Consider the following 12432-nt stretch of genomic DNA (forward strand, 5'->3'; position numbering starts at 1 on the left):
AAGAGTCCTCAGCCACTTTCTAGTGCAGGCTGATTTGGAGAGCACAAGAGCCTCCACTGATGAGCTGTCTCTCATCTTCGGTGGACGACTTCCACGTCCATGTTGCTTTTCCATTGGTTGCTTTTCCATCTACTAGGAATATTGGTTGCTTTTCCATCTACTAGGAATACAATTTCAAATCTGAAAAAAATGCACTATAAATTTTTCTTTAGTTAATCCCTACAGTTTGGATCTTACAAATCCAAGTGCTACAGTTTGGATCTTAAGGGTCCCCAACAGACCATGTCTTGAATGCTTGCCCCCCCCCGCCAACTCCCTGGTATTATTGGGAAATGGCAGGGCCTTTCCCAGGAGAGGTCTACTTGGAGGACGTGAGGACCTGGGGCTTGGGGTTTGAAGGGCAGAGTGGGACTGCTGCCCCTTCCTCTTCTGCTGCACCTTGTACTTCTGCCATGATGTGCTGCTTCGCCATAGGCCCAAAGCAAAGCGGCATCTAATGATGGTCTGAAACCTCCACAGTGGTAAGCCTTGAGCAACCCTTTCTGTTTATCAATTGTTCATCTCAGGTATTTGTGACAGTAACATGCACCATATTGGAAAAATGACTTTTGCTTATTTCCTATTATATGCCAGCAGGCAACATGAATGTTGCCTATCATAAAGTTAAAAGGCAGCAGTCTTAAGATAGTGATTTTGGTGAAACCAAATCTGTAATTTCCCCCGTTTGATTTTTTAAAAAACTCAATTAGGAAGCTTAAATTGAGTCAGGCAGTAACTCACTTGGTGGCAAGGACCTTCAACACAGTGCAGGAGCCAACAACAGTCTCATCAGGGAAAAAGCAGTGCGTCTGTCCTCAGCCTGTGGAGTGGCTGGAGCCCAACGGGCTGGGAAACAGCACAAACCACCCTCCTCAGAACAGGAGCCGGGTTCACCCATGCATGCCTTGTGAATGCCGTGTCTCACTTTCTTCATCTGTACAGTGAGGGATCACACCCGAGCCTCAGAGGTGTGCAGAACACAACATAGGTGTGGAGGAACCTCACCCGGATGGAACAAGCTGCCAGTTATGCAAGATGCTGAGAAGTACTGCTCCTCTCTAATTCTGTTCTCTGCTCCTTCAACCAGTAAACATCGTTCTCTACAAAATGCTGTTTGCAAAATCTGGTCTTTGTGGAACTAGGGCCTTAGTTTCCTCTGTATAAAATGAGGGATGAGAAAACCTTATTCTTGCCTTTCTGGGAAAAATTTCTTAAAATGCTCTCCTCTTATGCATTTTGTTTTCCTGTGGTATTCAGGGCTATAAAAGCTGAAGCTCGCCTGGACATGGCTTTCCACGTGTGCAGCCGCACCACCTCACATAGCAGAGCCTGTGCTACCCCCAGGCCAGTTTCACACTCATACTTCTACAGTTCTTCCCTGGGCTGTGAATGAGGACCTTTTTTGCCTTTAAAATTTTTTACATCAGCAAGAAGAGTGACTAATGGTGTGGTACCTCCACCAAAAGTGACCCAAACAAGAAAACCACAAGTTCTTAGCGGAGAGTGGGAAGCACGGTGGGGATGCGGCACACCCTGGGCAGCACGCGGATGCACGGCAGTCTTCACAGCGTGGGGAGCTAAGCGCACGGCATCTCTGAGATCAGTGTGAACAAAGGGACTTCACACAGCAAGGCCCAGGCAGTCCCTGGAGAAAAAATACCCCATGTTGTGCCCTTTTCCCCTAAGAACAAAGATGCAGGGAGCCATCTTGAGCCCCCTTTCCCTGGGATCCTTTCAAGGGGCCAAGAAGGCACAGCCACCCTCCCTCTTCCTATGAAGCAGCCAGGTGGCCCTGCCTGTGTGCTCTAAACCTGGATTCTTGAGAAGCTCAGCTCAGTATGGCCCTGGGCCCGAGAATCAGTATCAGGCCATTCATACTAACCCACTGAGGCCCTGTCCACCTACCCTCAGTCCAGGGAAGCAGTGTGACAGGTGAGATTAGCACCAGGAGGCCACTCAAAGTCAACTATGCGGAGCTGATGGGTGCCCCGTGCACTGCCCAGAGCTTTCAGGGTGTCCACCCCGCTGTATCCCAGCTGGCAGCTCAGTCCCACAACTCCTGCCTGCAGTGTAGGTCATGGAGACACTTGCTAACATCACCACTGCTGGCTATGACTGAAGAAGCTACATAGACACTACACAGAAGCACCCTCTGGAACCAAAGCCACGCAGCATATCCAGTCAGCACCCTTGCACATCCTGCGAGCAGAAAGCATTTTACTGTGAAAGCCAACCTATGAAATTGGTGGACTCCACAGACACACAGATACAGAAATTCCAATATAGGAGCACAAGAATCAGAAAAAACAAGGCAAGTTGATATTGCTAAAGGAACAAAACTTTCCAGCAGTTGACCCAGAGAAATGGAAATTAACGAACTGCACAACACAGAATTCAAATGATATTAAGGAAATAAGATGAAAAGCAATACAGACTGGGTCTTATTTTAAGCCCAGTATAACGAACTTAGCAAGACCCTGTCTCAAGGACTAATATGTAGTGTATATAAAGAACTAAAAAAAATTAGATGGCCCCCCAAAATGAAAGAATAAAAAAATGGGCATCTGAAATGAATAGACATTGCTCAGAAGAAATGCAGATAGCCAATTAATACATGAAAAAAATGTTCAACATTGTTGGCCATCAGAGAAAAGCAAATTAATGCTGAGATTGCATCTTACTCCAGAAAGAATGGTTATTAAGAAATCATATAATAAGTGCTACTCAGGCTGTGGGGAAAATGTTGTTGGGAATGTAAGCCAATACAGTCAGTATGGAGATTCCTCAAAACAGTGAAAGTAGAAATTCCATTCGACCTATTTCTCTTCTTGGAATCTTCCAAAAAGAGTTAAAGTCCTCACATTACAGTGATACATGCATACCCATGATTATAGCAGCACAATTTATAACAGCTAAATTTTAGAAACAGCCTGTATGTCCATAACAAACGAATGGATAAAGAAAATGTGGCATTTATACTCAAAGTCTTAAAGATAAACCTGACACATGTTTACATCCACCTCCCGACTATGTTAAATGAAATAAATCAGACACACAAGTTTATATATTTCATGATTTCTCTTGTATGAGAAACCCAAAATATAAAGAGGAAAATAAAGGATAAATAGGAAATAGAACTTCTTCAAATGGGAAGGGAACTGGAGGTGAAAGAGGGAGGGAAGGAAGGGAAAAAGCAAAGAGAAATGAAGAAAAAATGGAAATCAACCTTTTTCATATTGGAAGGGGATCAAGAATTGGAAGGCGTAGGGAAAGATGGCACAAATAAGAATTAAGATGTGTTATGTCCACGTGCAAACTCCCCATGATAAATGTTATCATGTACTGTAAATGTACTAGAAAAAAAAAAAAACCCTAAAAGTCTCAAAAGAAAGGGGGCAGAGTAAAGTGGGGTGGGCATGTAGCCCAGTGTGAAGACCATTGAGCCCATCCCTCAGTGCCAAAAATCGGTAAGTAGAAAGTTTTTTTTAAAAAGAATTAGGAAGATAATTCATGAAATAAATTCAGCAAAGAGCACAAAGAATTATTGAGCTAAAGAACTCCATACATGAAATTAAAAACTCAGTTGAGAGTCTCAACAGCAGAATTGACCAGGTAGAATGAACTGCAGAATCTAGAGACTAGTACTTTTAAGATTCATGAGATATGATTAAGCCAACAAACTTTCAAATTCTTGGTTCTAAAAGGAGAATAGGAAAAGACATAGAAATACTTTTTTTTTTTTTTTTTGAGAAAAGGTCTCACTATGTAGCTCAGGCTAGTCTCCACCTTGTGATCTTCCTGCCCCAGCCTCCTGAGTGCTGGGATTACAGGCCCAGTGCCCTAACTGTTGATTTGAAAACTTTCTACATCTGGGAGAAGATACAGACATCCAAGTATACTACCTCAAAGAACCCCTGCCACAGGGGCTGGGGATTTAGCTCAGTGGCAAAGCGCCTGCCTGGCAAGCGCAAGGTCGTGAGTTCGATTCCTGGTACCGGGAGAAAAACAAAAAAACAAAACAAAGACAAACAAAGAACCCCTGCCACAAAAAAAATCTTTTGGATGCATGTTACAAGACAGAGGTGGGGTTTAAGATAGCAAAATAGAAATGCCCAGGATTTACTTCCTCCTCCACAAAGAGAAACCGAAGTAACAAGGCTATTGCTGCATTTTGAGGTGAATGACTCAGGGAGAACACTGGAAGCTAGTAAGAGACTGGAACCTTGCAAGATTCAGAGACTTGGAACAACAGCAAAGAAAGAGAAACAAAACACCTGAGTGTCTTGCCCCCTCAGCTCCATAGCCAAGAAAGGGAGAGTGTCCCCTTTGTAGGGTAAGGGTCCTAGCAAACTCTGTCAGCGTGGAGCCAGGTAATTCTACCTACTGGGAAGTTTCACAGTACTCACGAGCTTGCACCCACTTAGATAAGCAACCTGAAATCTCCATGGTAGTCCTGCTTTGGGAAAGAGTCTCCCATCTCGCAGCAAATGCTCAGGGTGCTGTAGCCAGGAGTCATCTTGAGAAGGGAACTGCTCGCTGAATTCGGGCTGCTCTGGGGGTCAGAAAGCCCTGTATATGCTCATCTCTGGGGCCCCATAGTCATTTCACCGCACTGCCATGGCGTAGGGGGGCAGAGCTGCCCCATGAACTCAGCCCAGCACCCCAAGATGGAACACTCAACATTATAAAGTAAACATTATTAGGGAAAAACAGATTCCAATACAACAATAATGGCAGTTATCAAAATCCTGTTATCACCAATGAACAGATAATCCAGAACAAAAGAGAAAACCTAAGAATCATCAGAGTTCATATAGATCAAATGGACTTTACAGACATGCATACAACATTCCCTCTTAAAAGCTGCAGAAGATATACTCTTTGGATCAATGCATGTAACTTTCTCTAGCATATACTACATTAGGCCACAAAATTAGTTTTAACAAATTTAAAAATTTGAAATAATAACCAGTATCTTTTCTGATCACAGTGGAAAAAGCTAGAAGACAAGGGAAATTTTAGAAAGTATACAGAATGCATGGAGACTGAACAGTGTACTTTTGGAAAAAACAGTGGGTCACTGAGGAAGTCAGAGAAGAGAAAGTTTTAAATTTCTCAAAGGAAAATGAAAACATATCCAAATGTGGGATGGAGCCAAAGCTATTCATTGCTTACAACAATAAATAGCAATATAAAAATAGATTTTAGATAAATCTTTATATATCTCAAGAACATAGAAAAGCAGGAAGACCTACGCCTAAAATTTGTAGAAGGAAAACAATATGACTGAGAACAGGAAAAACAGATGAGATCAACACCGCAGAGCTGGTTCTTTGAGAAGGTAAAACCAGCAGGCCTTTATCCAGACGGTGCAGTCACCTTCCTGTCACTGTGACACAATGCCTGTGTCCACAACTTGAGAGGGTTATTTTGGTTCACAGTTTCAGTCCAGCGTTTGGCAGACTTCAAGGCAGAAACAGATGCCAGAGGGGGATGCTGAAGGAAAAGGATGCTCAACCCACAGTGGCCAGGAAGCAGGGTGAACAGAGGCATAGGGACAAGATCCATCCCTCCAGGCTGTGCCCCCAGGTCCTGCCTCCTAACTGCACTGCTAAGCTATATCCCGGGCCCCAGAGTGCTTGCTCTTCATACTTGTATTCAGTATAGTACCAGAGGTTTTAGACAGCAGTGAGGCAAAAGAACTAACTAAAAGGCATACGAATAAGAAGGAACTCAAATTACCCTTGTTTGCAGATGATGAGATTCTATACGTACAGAAGCCTATAGACTCCACCAAAGACTATGAGAACTAAGAAATAAATAAGCAGAGTAGCAGGATACAAAATCAACATACAACAATACCTTTTCTAGAGGTCAGTAAATTTGCTGAGAAATCAAAAAACATTTCTATTCACAGTGGCAACCAAATTTTTCATTAGAAAAATAAACTGAATCAAGGAAGTGAAGGACCTCTACAATGAAAATTACAAAATACAGTGGAAGAGGTACAAAGAAAAAATGAAAAACATTCCCATTTCAGGACTGGAAGAATAAAAATATCCACACTACTCAGTGATATCTGCAGATTCAATACAAAACCCATCAAAATGCCAAATGACATTCTTCACACAACTAGCAAACTATTCTAAAATGTATAGGGAAATATAAAAAACCCAGAATAGCCAATGCATTCTTCAGCAAAAAGAACAAAGCTGAAATATGTCAATTCCAACTCATACTAGATCCATAGTAACCAAAACATCACGGTATTGGCCTAACAGCAGACATACAGACCAATGGACCAGAACAGAGGTCCCAGAAATAAACTGACATATCTACAACCAACTAATTCTCAACAGACGAGCCAGAAGCCACGCACTGGATTTTTTCTTTTCAATAAATGGTGCTGGGAAAACTGGATCTCCACAGGCAGGTGACAGAAATTTGCTTCTTATCCTGCAGAGAAATCAATTCAGGATGGATCAAAACCTTAATGTAAGCCTTAAAACTGTGAAATTACTAGAAGAAAATATAGGGTAAACACTTCCAAGACTTTGGTACAGGCAATGACTTTCTGAATATGACACCAACAGCAAATAGTGCCAAATGGATTACATCACACTAAAAAGTTTCTGTACGTCAAAGGAAACAATCAATACAGGGACAAGACAACCTACAGAAGGAGAGAAATTATTTACCAAGTATTTACCAAGTATTCATCTGACAGATGACGTAATAATCTCAACCACAAAAAAAAAGCAATCCATTATAAAAATGGGCAAATGTCCTGAATTCAAAAGAAGTACAAAGGGCCAAAAATACACAAGAAATGTTCATTATTATTAGCCATCAGGGAAATGCAAATAAAAACTAAGAAATAAAATACCATCTCACTCCAGTCAGAATGCTATTATCAGCATATTAAAACAGGACTTGTGTTATCAGTGGGAATTAAATTAGTACACCCATCATGGAGGTTCCTCAAAAAAATTAAAAATAGATCTACCATATGATCTAGCTGTCTCACTTCTAGGTATACATCCAAAAAACTGAGTCAACATACCAAAGAGATGTACACCCATGTTCACTGCAGCAGTACTCACAATAGCTAAGATATACAATCAATCTAGGTACCCATCAATGGATGAATGAATAGCGAAAACACAGTAATATTACTCAGCCATAAAAACAACACACAATATTAGCACAAACCGTTATTTTCAATGAACTAAGAGAAACTAGTGCTAATATCTGTGGATAATTTTTTATGCCCATATCTTATATTCTGAGTAACTACTTTGAAGATAACAATATGGAATGTATTAACTATTGTTATTCTCCTATTTGTTTTGAAATTTTGTTTTACTTTTTCCATAAAATAAAAAAATGACAATTCTTGTCATTTGTAACAAAAATGGATGGAACTTCAGGACATCTGTGAAGGTAAATAAATAAAGCAGAAAGATAAATATTGCACATTCTCTCATGTGGAACCTCAAAATAACTGGGTAGAACAGTGATTATTAGAAATTAGGAAGGGTGTGGGAGTGGATGTGGGAGAAGATGGTGAGAGTTGATCAGTGGGTGTACGGAAGTATTGCATGAACCCCAATAATGTGCACAATTAATACATGTTAGTAAAAGTAGTATAAGATGAATTATAAAAAGAGCAAGAGAAAAGTATAGTCACTTATAATGAAATCCCACTACACAAGAAGGAAATCCCATTAGACTAATAGATTTATCACTGGAAACCTTGCAGGCCAGATGAAAATGAGAGGACATCTTCAAAGCCCTAAAAGAAAACAAGTACCACCCCAAAATACTACATACATCAAAGCTACTCTTAAGAAATGAAAGATAAAGACCTTCCAAAACAAGCAAAAAAAAAAAAAAAAAGTTCATCATCACCACTTGAGTAACCATATAAGAAATTCACAAGGGAGTTCTAAATTACACATGACAGGTTGAAGCCAACATCATAAAACCATGTAAAAGTTTATAGCTTAACAGTAGAGCAGATACCTGAAAGAAAAAGAAATTAGTCTCCACGTAGTTAACTATCAAGCCACAGAGACAAACAAGAAAAAAAAGGACAAAGGATATACAACACAACCAGAAGAAACTTAACAGAATGACAGGAATACATCGTTAGTTACCAGAGATACCCTTGGATGGAAATGGGTTAAAGCTCCCAAATCAAAGATAGATAGAGATAAGGTAAATAAGTGAAAATAAACAAGCAAAGCAAAACAAAAGCCCAGGCCCAGTGAAAAAACTCATTTCACCAGGAAAAACAGACTGAAAGTGAAGGGAAGGAAAACGATATACAAATGCAAAGTAAAAGTGAGCAGGACTAACTGATATCAGATAATAAAACAAAAACTCTAGAAAGAGACAAAATGGTCACCATATAATGTTAAAGGGATCAATTCAAGGAAATAGCATTTGTAAGTATAACTATATCCAGCACTGGAACACCCAATTACATAAAAATTACTCAATCTAAAGGAATACAGTCTAATACAATTATAGTTGAGGACTTCAAATCCCACTTCCACTAATGAATAATCATCAAAATCAATCAATTAATCAATCCAACAAAGAATCATTGCAGTTAAACTATAAGCTAAATGGAAGTGCTATCTAGAGGACTTCTAGATAGTCCATCCAACAGCTGCACAGAACGCATTCTTCTCAGCACATGGAACACTCCCTAGGAGAGACTATATGCTAGGCCACAAAAGAAATGTAATGGATTTTTAAAAAATTAGAATTGTAGCACGTATCTTCTCTGACTACAATGCAATAGAACTAGAAACCAGCAAGGGCAGCTTTGGAAATTCTATAAACAATGGAAATTAAACTACTTTTTTGTTGAATGAACAATGGGTCCATGAAGAAATCAAATTTTAAAAATTCTTGAAACAAGTAACAATGGAAATGGAATATACCAAAACTTATGGGATATATCAAAAGTGTACTCAGATAGAAGTTTAAAACAAGTGCCTCAAAAAAAATTTTAAATAACCTATAGATGCAACTCAAGAAATTGGAAAAGGAAAAACAAACCAAACCTAAATTAGTAGAAGAAAAGCAGTAACACAGATCAGAGTAGAAATAAAACAAGAGACTCAAATAAACCAATCAGACAAACATTTTGTTTTTGAAAAGATAGAAACAAACCTTCACATAGACTACTGAGACTGAGAGAATGAATCAGAGATAAAAATGGACACAATACAAATGACAGAACAACCAGAAAGGCACCTTAGGAACTATAATGAACAACTATATGTCAACACATTGGAAAATACAAGAATAGAACCAAAATTATACAGAAAACCTGAAGAGAACAATAACAGTAACAAGATTACATCAGTAATATGAAATCTCCCAACAAAGCAAACCCCTGGATAACATCACAGAATTTTATTAAATTTTTAAAGAACTACTACTGGCCGTTCTCAAACTATTGCAAAGCATAAAAACGGTTACTGTCCTTCCAAACTCATTTGAGGCCAACATTACCTTGATTACCAAAACCAGACAACACACACACACACACACACACACAGAGAGACAGAGAGAGGGAGAGAGAGAACTTGGATTAATATTCCTGATGAACACCACTGCAGAGATTCTCATCTTAGAATAAGGACTATATGTGACAAACCCAAAACCACATATTGAATGGAGGAGGTAAAGTAATTTTGCCTAGGTGAGAAACAAGTCCAATTTCAGTACTCTTATTAAATAAGTATTGGGAATCTTAGAGTAATATGACAAGAGAAAGAAATAAAGGGCATCTTATCACCATTCCTACTTAATGTTCTGGAAACATCAGCCAGAGCAATGAGACAAGAGAAGGAAAGAAATTATCATTATTTGTGGATGACACGATACTGTATATAGAAGGCCCAAAAATTCCACTAAAAGACTCCTAGATTCCAAATTTAGTAGCGTATCTGGATATAAAGTCAGTGCTCAAAAATCAATGGCATTCCTGGACACAAATAACAAACTCAGTGGGAGAGAAATTAGGGACACAGTACCTTTCACAATAACATCAAGAAAAATGAAATACTTAGGAATCAATGCAAAGGAAGTAAAAGACCTTTACATGGAAAACTAAAGTACTCTAAAGAAGGAGACCAAAGAAAATATCAGAAAATGGAAAGATATCCCTTGCTCTTGGAAGGCCATACTTCTAAAACTGTTATACAGATTTAATGCAATCCTGATCAAAATACCAATAGTATACCTCACAGAACTAGAGAAAACATCAACCACAATTCAAAAGCTTTTTCACAGCAAAGGAAACCACCAACAGAGTAAAGAGACAACCCACACAATAGGAAAAAATCTTTACCACTTATTTCTCAAAGGACTAATACCTAGAATACATAAAGAACTAATAAAAAATCCCAATTTAAAGACTCAGTCCAAACATGGGCATCTGAAATGAACAGATACTTCTCAAAAGAAGTACAAACAGCAAATAAATATGTGAAAAATGTTCAACATCACTGGTCAGTGAGAAATGCAAATTGAAACAACATTGAGATTCCTTCTCTAGAAAAAATACCTGTTATCAAGAAATCAACCAATAAGAAATGCTGGCAAGGGTGTGGGGAAAAAGGAAGGCTTCTCCACTGTTTGTGGGAGTGTAAATTGGTACAGCCGATATGAAAATCAGTATGGAGAGTCTTCAGAATACTAAAAATAGAGGTTCCATTTGACCTAGCTATTCCCCTTCTTGGTATCTTCCCAAAAAGTTAAAAGCATCATACCCCAGCAATATATGCACACCCATGTTTACAGTGGCACAATTTGTAATAGCTAAATCCGGGTAATAGTGCAAATGCCAATCAATGGATGAATGGAAAATATGTGATTTTTATATACAGTGGAGTACTATTCTGCCATAAAGAAGGATAAACTTGAGAGATGTCTAGGTAAATGGATGCACTTTGAGATCACACTTTTAAGTGAAATAAACGGGTGTTTAAATATCACATTGTTGTGAGAAACCCAAAGAGTAAATAAGGACCAAAATGGATGACAAATCCTCAGAAGTAGGAAGAAAACAATATATGAAATATGAAAATTAGTAGGTTTTTATGCAATGAAATTACTGACAAAAATCAAGAAAGCAATGCCATTCACCATGGCTGCAAAGAAATAAAGTACCCAGGAATAAATTTAATCAAGGAGGCAAATGATGTTTATAATGAAAGTTACAGTGTTGAAATGAATTGAAGAGGGACCACAAAGGAAAACAAAAGACACCCTACGTTAATGGATTTGAAGTAGTAATATTACTACAATGTCCACAATGCCTAAGGAAGCCTAGAGAGTCAATGAACATCCCACTAAATTACCAATGGTGTTCTTCACAAAACCAGAAAAAACAATCCTAAAATTCATATGTAAGCACAAAAGATTCCAAATAGCCAAAGCAATTCTGAGCATATAATAAAGTTGGAGACATCAGAGTATCTGACTTCAAAACTAACTTCAAAGACATGTAACTAAAACATCAAAAATTGGCATAAACACACACAGACTACTATAACAAATAAGCCACATCTTTACAGCATACTGATTTTTGACAAAGGCCTTAAGAACATACATTGATGTAAGGACAGCCTCTTCAGTAAATGATGCTGGCAAAACTGCACATCCCTATGCAGAAAGAAGGACACTAGGTCCCAAAATCTTTCTTTCTTTTCTTTTTCTTTTTTGTACCAGGAATCAAACTCAGGACCTTGTGCTTGCCAGGCAGGCGCTCTGCCACTGAGCTATATCCCTGGCCCCTTATTTCTTACTATATATAAAAATCAACTCAAAGTGGGATCAAAGACAAACATAATACCTAGAACTATGAAACCACTGGAAAAGATATGGGGAAATGATTCTGGACACTGGTCTTGGCAAACAGTTTTTTGAATGCAGCCTTAAAAGCACAGAAAACAAAGGCAAACACTGGTAAGTGGGATTATATCAAACTTTAAAGCTTCTCCACAGCAGTGGAAATAACTAACGTGATGAGACAACCTACAGGATGGTAGAAAATAGTTGTCAACTATTCACCCAACAAAGGACTAATTTCCAGAATATACAAGGAACTTGAACAGCAAAATGAAAGAAAAACAAGTCAAATAATACAATGTAAAAATACATTAATGACCCGAATAGACATTTTTCATACACGATGTACAGGCGGGCAAGGAGTATGTGGAAAAAAACCCTCAACATCACTAATAACCAGGGCTTCAAAAATCACAACCATAATGCCTATCAACTTACCCCAGTTAGAATGGCTATTACCAAAAAAAAAAAAAAAAAAAAAAAAAATGTAGAGGAAGGGAACTCTCATACATTGCTGAT

At 38.6% G+C, this 12432-nt stretch overlaps 1 protein-coding gene across 2 annotated transcripts in view; it reads right to left on the reverse strand.

The window, feature by feature from the left end:
- Nr3c2 (nuclear receptor subfamily 3, group C, member 2) overlaps window positions 1–12432 on the reverse strand; it is a 338685-nt gene that overhangs the window by 3157 nt on the left and 323096 nt on the right. The window lies entirely within an intron of this gene.

The sequence above is a fragment of the Chinchilla lanigera genome, unplaced genomic scaffold, assembly GCF_000276665.1.
Source record: "Chinchilla lanigera isolate Chin_1 unplaced genomic scaffold, ChiLan1.0 scaffold00070, whole genome shotgun sequence".
Lineage (NCBI taxonomy): Eukaryota > Metazoa > Chordata > Mammalia > Rodentia > Chinchillidae > Chinchilla > Chinchilla lanigera.